The sequence below is a fragment of the Rhinopithecus roxellana genome, chromosome 9 (assembly GCF_007565055.1).
Source record: "Rhinopithecus roxellana isolate Shanxi Qingling chromosome 9, ASM756505v1, whole genome shotgun sequence".
Classification (NCBI taxonomy): Eukaryota; Metazoa; Chordata; class Mammalia; order Primates; family Cercopithecidae; genus Rhinopithecus; species Rhinopithecus roxellana.
Window position 1 is genome coordinate 140,971,207 of NC_044557.1, and position 8,982 is coordinate 140,980,188.

General features: G+C 41.3%; 1 pseudogene across 1 annotated transcript; it reads right to left on the reverse strand.

Annotated features, from left to right (window-relative positions):
- Nucleotides 1-454: 454 nt before the first annotated feature.
- Nucleotides 455-2,575, reverse strand: LOC104658205 (annotated as a pseudogene). The gene has a single exon (XR_747397.2). The product of XR_747397.2 is annotated as a DNA (cytosine-5)-methyltransferase 1 pseudogene (transcript).
- Nucleotides 2,576-8,982: the final 6,407 nt, after the last annotated feature.

Sequence of the window (8,982 nt, forward strand, 5' to 3'; positions counted from 1 at the left end):
GGCGTGAGCCACCACTCCCAGCCACTTGGCTCATATGTTTTAATACATTCTGACAATCTCTGTCTTTTAATTGGTATGTTTAGGCCATTTGCATATAATGCTATTGTTGATATCTTTTGATATAGGTATTTCATTTATTCCTTGGGTTTTTTTGTTCTGTGGGTTTTTGTTGTTGTTGTTTTCCCTCCTTTTTTTTTTTTTTTTTTTTTTTGGTTTATAGGAGAGATTTATTTGAAGAAATATTACAACATATAAAAACTACATAAAGTCTTAATTTCCACTCATACAGTGGTAGATTTGATATAATGCATAATAAAAAACTTTTAAAATCCAGAATGCACAAAGTACTGCACAATTTGATCACTAAATCATTAGTTGATAAGCGAACCTCACACAACAGCTTCATGTCAGCCAAGGCCACAAACACCATGTACCACACATGTGAACGGACAGATTGACATGTTAAAAACACAACATCAGTGCATGTTGGGGATTCCTGGTGCCAGAAACAGGGGTGAAGGGAGGGCAGAACTAGTCCTTAGCAGCTTCCTCCTCCTTTATTTTAGCTGAGGCACTCTCTCGGGCTTTGGCCAACATACAAAGCTTGATCTCCAAGCCAATGGCTTTGGCCAGGGGCGGTGGCACAGCGTTGCTCACCTGCCTGTGCTTGTCCGGGATGTTGCCGAAGAGCCGGTAGGTGTCGGGGAAGCCCTGGGAGCAGGCGCACTCCCGCACGCTCACCACGCGGCCCTGCTTGCCCATGGGCTCGGGGTTGGTGACGGTTGTGCTGAAGAAGCCGTCCCACTCGAGCCTTCCATAGAGGCCAGCCCAGTGGTTGTGCCGGTTCCCGGTGTGGGGCAGGCACCAGGGGATGAGGGTGTTGAACTGCCTGGCTGCGGGGTCGCAGGCTTTGCCGGCTTCCACGCAGGAGCAGACCCCACGGAGGGCCCCAGAGCTGCTGCGGCCATTCTTCCTGTCATGGTGGGTATACCGCAGCTTCCTGGCCATGGTGCCGTCCGAGAGCCGCACCTCGATGTTCCGCAGATCGCTGCCAGTCTGAGCCGGGGGCCAAGGGGATGTGCCGCATGCGGGCAGCCACCAATGCACTCATGTCCTTACAGATGTGGTCCCTGAGGATGGGCTGGTACTGTGCGCCCCGGAGCTGCCTCTGGAACCAGGACTGAGGCTCCCCGTTGTAGGAGATCTCCAGTGCTGAAGCTCCATTCCGCACTTCTGGCAGGTCGGACATTGTGTCTCGCACCGTGATGGTCCGGAAAGGACCTGAGCTCAACCTGGTTATATTGCTCACGAACTTCTTGTCGTCCACCACCACACTCAGCTGGCAGGCCCGGGGCGCAAACACGTGCAGCGGCTCCGGGAACAGGGGAAGTTTCTCTCCAGGGGCTGCGGCCAGGATGATGGCCCGCCTCCGCGTCTGGGCCACGCCGTACTGACCGGCCTGCAGCACGCGGAAGGTGCACTGATAGCCCATGCAGACCAGGCAGCGGAGGGTGAGCTTCAGGACCATGGAACGCTTGAAGGAGACAAAGTTCCTGACATTCTCCAGGAGGAAGAACCGGGGCCGGTAGTAGTCGCAGTAGCTGAGGAAGGAGACCACCAACGAGTTTTTGAACTTGGAGTAGGTGCGTGAGTTGAAGCGGTTCATGCCACTGAAGCCCTGGCAGGGCTGGCCACCGCACAGCATCTCCACATCTCCCTTCTGGGGCAGCCGCTGGCCGCGGGAGTTGGTGGTCTCCCTGGCCATGACCAGCTTCAGCAGTATGTTGCAGTCCTCTGTGAACACCGTGGAGCCGGGGTTGTTCAGTCGGAACGCCTGGGCCGCGGGGTCCCACATCTCGATGGCCCACAGCGTGTCAGAGATGCCTGCTTGGTGGAATCCCTCCGACAACCCCCCGCAGCCAGAAAACACGTCCAGGGTCCGCAGCTTGGGCAGCTTGATCTCCATCTCTGGCTCGCTAGGCTCGCAGGCTTGGGACTTGGGCTTGCCCTTCCCTTTTCCCTTGCCCTTCCCTTTGTTTCCAGGGCTACGGGCATGGTTGGGAGGATCTTCAAAGCTTTTACTCTTCGCATTATAGGCCTCGAGGAAATAGAAGCAGTTGGGGCTGCCCATGGAGTACACCTGGACGCACTCAGGCAGGTCCTCCCCATACTCCATGGTGCAGCGGCCCTGCACGGCCTTGAAGTCCACCACAGCCTCCTCGTCGCTCCAGTAGAGCAGGTTGATGTCTGCGTGGTAGCTCGCCGGGGTGGACTTGTGGCTGTTCTCAGGCCTGTAGAACTTGTTGACCCGGATCTTGATGTCAGTCTCGTTGGGCCTGCCGTTGTTCTTCTTGGGACAGAAGATCTCTTTGATCCGGCCAATTCGGTAGGGCTCAGGGGCATCCAGGTTGCTGCCTTTGATGTAGTCGGAGTATTTTCGGTAGTGCTCTGGGTACAGGTCCTCATCCACAGGCTCCTTCCGTGGGCGTTTCACAGGACTAGACAGCTTGATGTTGAACGTGAAGGCCTCAGGGGGCAGGTACACGCCATCACCTATTCTCTTTACCTGCCTCATTTAGGGTTATGTAAATATTTTTATTATTCCATTGCAATTCATCGTTTTTCAATAATATGAATTTGCATTGATTTGCTTTTCAGTGGTTGCTCCAGGGATTACAATGCACACAGTTAACTTTTTACCATCTACTTGGAATCAATATTTTACCACACAAAGTGAAATGCAGAAATTCTAGACACCATCTAGATCCCTTTAGCCTCCTTCCTTTTTTGTTGTAGTTGTCTTTTACATTACATTTACCCGTTAAATATCTTATTAGATAATGTTATAATTTTTGCCTTCAACTGAAAAGCCTATGCTAAAGAATTCAATAGTAGAATAGTCTACTATATTTACCCAGACAGCCATCATTTTCATCTCTTTCGTCACTTCTTATGCTTCAACTTTCTTCTGTTATTATTTCCCTTCTTTCTGAAGAATTCCCTTTAGCAATTGTTTCAGAATAGATCTACTCAGTTTTTCTTCATCTAGAAATGTCTTTATTTCACTTGGATTCCTGAAGAATAGTTTGCTTTCAAGACTTTTATTTCTCTTTGTCTTTAGGTTCAACAGTTTGATTATGAAGTGCCGGGGCATGAATTTCTTGGGATTTGTCATGTTTGGAGCTGATTTAATATTTCAGTAACATTTTGGCCAGGTGCCGTGGCTCATGCCGGTAATCCTAGCACCTTGGGAGCCTGAGGTGGGTGCATTGCCTGAGCTCAGAAGTTCGAGCCCAGTCTGGGCAACATGGTGAAACCCTGTCTCTACTAAAGTACAAAAAGTTAGCCGTGCATGGTGGTGTGCACCTGTAATCCCAGCTACTTGGGATTATTATTAAATAATAATAAATGTAATAAATAATAAATATTAATAAATTTATTATTAGATTAATAATAAATTTAATACATAAATAATACATTTATTGTGTTAGATTATTCTTTTGAATAGATATCTCTTTTTGATGGATCAGGTAAAACCAATAATCCTTAGTTAATTGATATGAAATTACTAAAATTTACTATTTCTTTTTCCAACTTTGCCAAAGGCTATTGCATTTTATTTATCTAAATACATTTGTGGCCTTTTTTAAAAGTAGTTTTTGATCACCTTTATTTTCAATTCTCTAGTTGTGACATAGTGGTTAAAGTGGTTAACCGTTTAGTCTCTGAAGTGTTGACAAACTGAAGCAGAAGGCACAAGTCTACCATTTTGTATCTGTATCAGCTTGGATAATTTAAATATCTTGGGCATGTTCTAGGCTTAGCTTCTTATCAGTAAGATAAGAATTCATCATTACTTTACAGCATTATAGTGAGGACTAAAGATGACAATACTTAGGACACCACTTCAGGAAATTACCATGTACCTGAAACAGAGTTAGCACTCATTACAAAATAAGTGTGCATTGGGAGTTAGTTGGTTTATTACCACTGTAATCATGATCATTACCATCATCTTCCCTGTCATCTAGGCAATAAAGAACACAAAGCCTAGTTTAAGAAGAATGCTGGAACGCTGTGACATTACAACTACACCACTCATGAATGAAACTCAGCTTTTTGTCCTATTGTGAGACCATCAAGGCTTGCCATTTCATTCATTATTTAAATCGACATTACCTGTAGAACTGTTTCTCTCTCTGATATCCATATGTAATTTATGGTATTGAGTTACATCACACATTTTTTGCTGATTTGCTCTCATAAGGCATTGAGCATAGTTAAGTCCAAGTCAGATTGCTGTAAGTCTTCAAAAACGAGCTTTTTCTGTTTTCCACACCAGCACGTAAGGTGCTTAGAAGTGGCCAGTCTGTCCTAAGAACAAGAAAACACCTGAACTAACTGAAATATTAATACAATGAACTCTTCTAGTCTGAGAGTTAAAAACTCCAGGGGGACCGGGTTATGAGAGGGCTCCCACACTTTTGTGAGTTTTACTTTCAAGAGTTCTGCCAGGTCCTCGAGGTGAATATTAGAGAAAAATCCCCTCCTGCTTCTGGCTTGGAAATGGAGGCAGTGCTTGAGGGGCTGGAAGTAAACATTTTGAGATAGGCCAGAGCTTTCTGTTCTTAACAAGGTCTGCCCTCAGGTAAAACTATTTTACCACAGCCTAACCTGCTGGAGTTTCATCAGAGCCTAACCAACCTGGAGGAAGGGAAATACCCGTCTCCAGCCCCTGCTAGCCATTTTGTTCTACCTTGGTGGGGTGGGGGAATATCAGAAGCACTGGTGAAGTTCACATTCCAAGGGCACAGGCTCACCAAAAGACAGAGAAGTAATTATACAACCAACACTCCTTCTGCCCAACACCAGATCACCACACTAACAACTATAAACTGGAATTTCTTTCACCCAGTACATTACATCCACATTTCAACAAAAAATTGCAAGTCATACTAAAAGGCAAAAAGAAAAAAACGTTTTAAGACACTGAACAAGCCAGATCAGATGCAGCAGAAATGTCAGAACTATAGACGAGAAATTTACTACAACTGTGATAACTCTGATATTCTAAGGGCTTGATAATGTTTGGCTGTGTCCCCACCCCCCATCTCATATTGAATTGTAGCTCTCATAATTCCCATGTGTTGTGGGAGAGACCATTGGGAGATAATTGAATCATGGGGGCCGTTTCCCCCATACTGTCCTTGTGGTAGTGAATAAGTCTCATAAGATCTGATGGTTTTACAAGGGGTTTCCACTTTCACTTGACTCTCTTTCTCTCTTGCCTGCCACCGTGTAAGATGTGCCTTTTGCCTCGACCATAATTGTGAGACCTCCCCAGCGACGAGGAACTGTGAGTCTACCAAACCTCTTTTACTTAATAAATTATCCAGTCTCGAGTTTGTCTTTATCAGCAGTGTGAAAATGGACTAATACAGGGCTCTAATGAAAAAGTAGGACAACATGCAAGAACACATGGGTAATGTAGGCAGAAAGATGAAAATTGCATGAATGAACTAAAAAGCATCACTAAGGACCAAAAACACTGTAACAGAGATGAAGAGTGCCTTCGATAGGCTCATTCTAGACTAGACACAGCTGAGAAAAAAATCTCGAGCTCGAGGAGATAATAATAGAAACTTCCAAAACTGCAAAGAAATAAAAGAACAGAATATCCAACAACTGTGGGACTACTGCAAAAGTGCAGACATCCACATAATGAAAATAACAATGAAAAAGAGAGAAAGAAACAGAAGCAATATTTGACACAAAAATGACAGACAATTTCCCCAAATCAATGTCAGATACCAAATCAAAAATCCAAGAGGCTCAGAGAATAGCAGGCAAGATAAATGCAAATACACACACACAGATACACACACACATGCACACTCCACCTGGATATATTATAGTCAAACTTCAGAAAATCAATGACAAACAAAAAGTTTTGAAAGAAGCCAGGAGGGAAAAAAAACACTTTGTATATACAGAAGCAAAAATAAAAATTACACCCACCCAACCTCTCCTCAGAAACCATGCAAGCAAAAAGAGAATGGAGTGAAACATTCAAAGTATTAAGAGAAAGAAACCCACCAACATAGAATTCTGTATCCTAAAAAGAATTATGCTTCAAAAGATACAGACTTTCTCGGATGAACAAAAATTGAGAGAATTTGTTGATAGCACACATGCCTACAAGAAACATTAAGAGGTCCTTTAGGATAGCAGTCCCCATCCTTTCTGGCACCAGGGACTGGTTTCATGGAAGACAATTTTTTCATCAACCAGGAATGATGAGGGGATGAAACTACTCCACCTCAGATGACCAGGCATTCAATTTTCACAAGGATTGCAGCCCTGTATTAGTCCATTTCACAAGGATTAGAGCCCTGTATTAGTCCATTTTCACACTGCTGATAAAGACAGACTCGAGACTGGATAATTTATTAAGTAAAAGAGGTTTGGTAGACTCACAGTTCCTCGTCGCTGGGGAGGTCTCACAATTATGGTCGAGGCAAAAGGCAAATCTTACAATCCTTGTAAGGCAAATTTTACAAACCTAGATCCCTCACATGCACACTTCACAATACGGTTCATGCTCCTGTGAGAATCTGAAGCCGCCACTAATATGACAGGAGGTGGAGCTCAGGCGGTAATGCTCGCTCACCCACCACTCACCTCCTGCTATACAGCCCAGTTCCTAACAAGCCACAGACTGATTCCGGTCCGTGGCCTGGGAGTTAAAGACCCCTGCTTTAAAGAGAAGAAAAGTGATACAGGTAAAAAACTCAGAACTAAATAAAGAAAGAGCATCTGAGAGAAGGATAAAGTGAAAGTAAAAATTTTAAAATTTGTGTTTCTTATTTTTAATGTTCTAACAGATAAGACTGTTCAAAATAATAGCAACAGTGTATTTGATGACATAAGACATTATATATGCTATATACTATATGATATATTATATATGCATATATGTTTATGTATGTTTGTATAGAAATAGTGTATAGTGAAACGAATGATATATTATATATATATATGCACATATATATGGTTATGTATGTTTGCATAGAAATAGTGTAGAGTGAAATAAATGACAGCAATGGCACAAGGAAGGGAGGAAGAGATTAGAATTACTTTGTTATTATTCATACCTGCATGACCCATGAAATGGGATAGAATTATCTGAAACTTGGATTAGTTGTAAATATATATAGCAAACTCTAGGATAAGTGCTACAGAAAAGTACAAAAAAAGAAGTACAACAGATATGCTAAGAAAGGAGGGAAAATGGAATCATATAAAATGCTAAATTAAAACTACAAAAGGCAGAAAAAGAGAGGAAGATAAAAATAGGAAAAAAGAACAAGAGTAACAGAGAAAACAATAGCAAATATGGTTGATAGTATTCCAACTATATTAGTAATCACTTTAAAAGCATACAGTGTAAATACACCAATTAAAAGACAAAATTCAGGTGTGGTGGCGCATACCTGTAGTCCAAGATACTCAGGAGGCCAAGGAGAGAGGATCCCCTGGACTCAGGGGTTTGAGTCCAGCCTAGGCAACATAGTGAGGCTATCTCTAAAAACAGGAAATAACAAAACAGTAAAAACAGAGATTGTCAGGGTAGATTAGAAATATAAGACCCAATTATATGTTGTTTATAGAAAACTAAAGCAAAGCAGAAGTAGCTATCTTAATTTCAGATACAGCAGACTTCAGAGCAAGGAAGATGATCAAAGATAAAGAGAAGAATTGCATAATGATGAAGAGGTCAGTACTCTTAAGAGGAGATAGCAATCCTTGTAGTGCATGAAGACAACATGACAGCATCAAAATATGTGAGCAAAAGCTGACAGAAGTGCAAGGATAGACAGATGCATCCACTATTGTAGTTGAAGACTTTAAAAACTTTTTTTATCATAAATGCACAGATCCAGCAGGCAGAAAAACAGTAAGAATAGAGTCAAACTCAACAGTACTATTAGTCAACTGGATATAATTAACATCTATATATCACTTCATCTGATAAGATTAGATTACACGTTCTTCTCAATATGACATGGAACATTCAAAATGACCATATTCTGGGCCTTAAGACACAACTTAAAATTCAAAAAATAGAAATCATACAGTGTCTGTTCTCTACCCACAAAAGGAATTATACTAGAAATCAATAACAAAAATATCTTGAGAAAATCCCAAAATGCTTGGAGATTAAACAAGATACTCCAAATAACACAAAAGTCAAATGTGAACCTACAAAAGAAATTTTATAATATTTTGAATGAAATGAAAATAAAAATACAACTTATGGAAACTTTTGGGATGCAGTAAAAGCAATTATTAGAAACAAATTTATAGCACTGAATGCATATATAAAAAAGGAAAAACCTAAAACCATTCATCTAAACTTCCGCCTGAGGAAACAAGGAAAACAAGAACAAATAAATCCAAATTAAACAGGAAAAAGAACACAAATTGGACCAGAAATCAATAAAATTGAAAAAAGAAAATCATTAGAGAACAACAAAATTAAAAGCTTGTTCTTTGAAAAGATCAACAAAATTAACAAGCACCTACTAAGACTAAGAAAAAAAGGAGGATACAAATTATTAATATTGGAAATGAAAGAAGAGACATCACTCCAGATCCCACCAACTTTAAAAGGATAACAACAAAATATTATACGTAACTCTATGCCAACAAATTTGGCAACATAGATGAAATAGGTTGCCAATTTCTTACAGGCACAATCTGTCTACATTTACATAAGAAGAAATGAACAATTTAAATTGCACTATATCTATTTTAAAAATTAATCAATAATTAATAACCTCCCAAAACAAAAAGGACCAGGCCCAGGTGGGTTCGTTGGTGAATTCTACCAAACATCTAAAAAAGAAATTAGGCCAGTGATCTACAATTTCTTTCAGAAGATAGAAACAAAGAGAATGCTTCCTAACTCATTCCATAAAG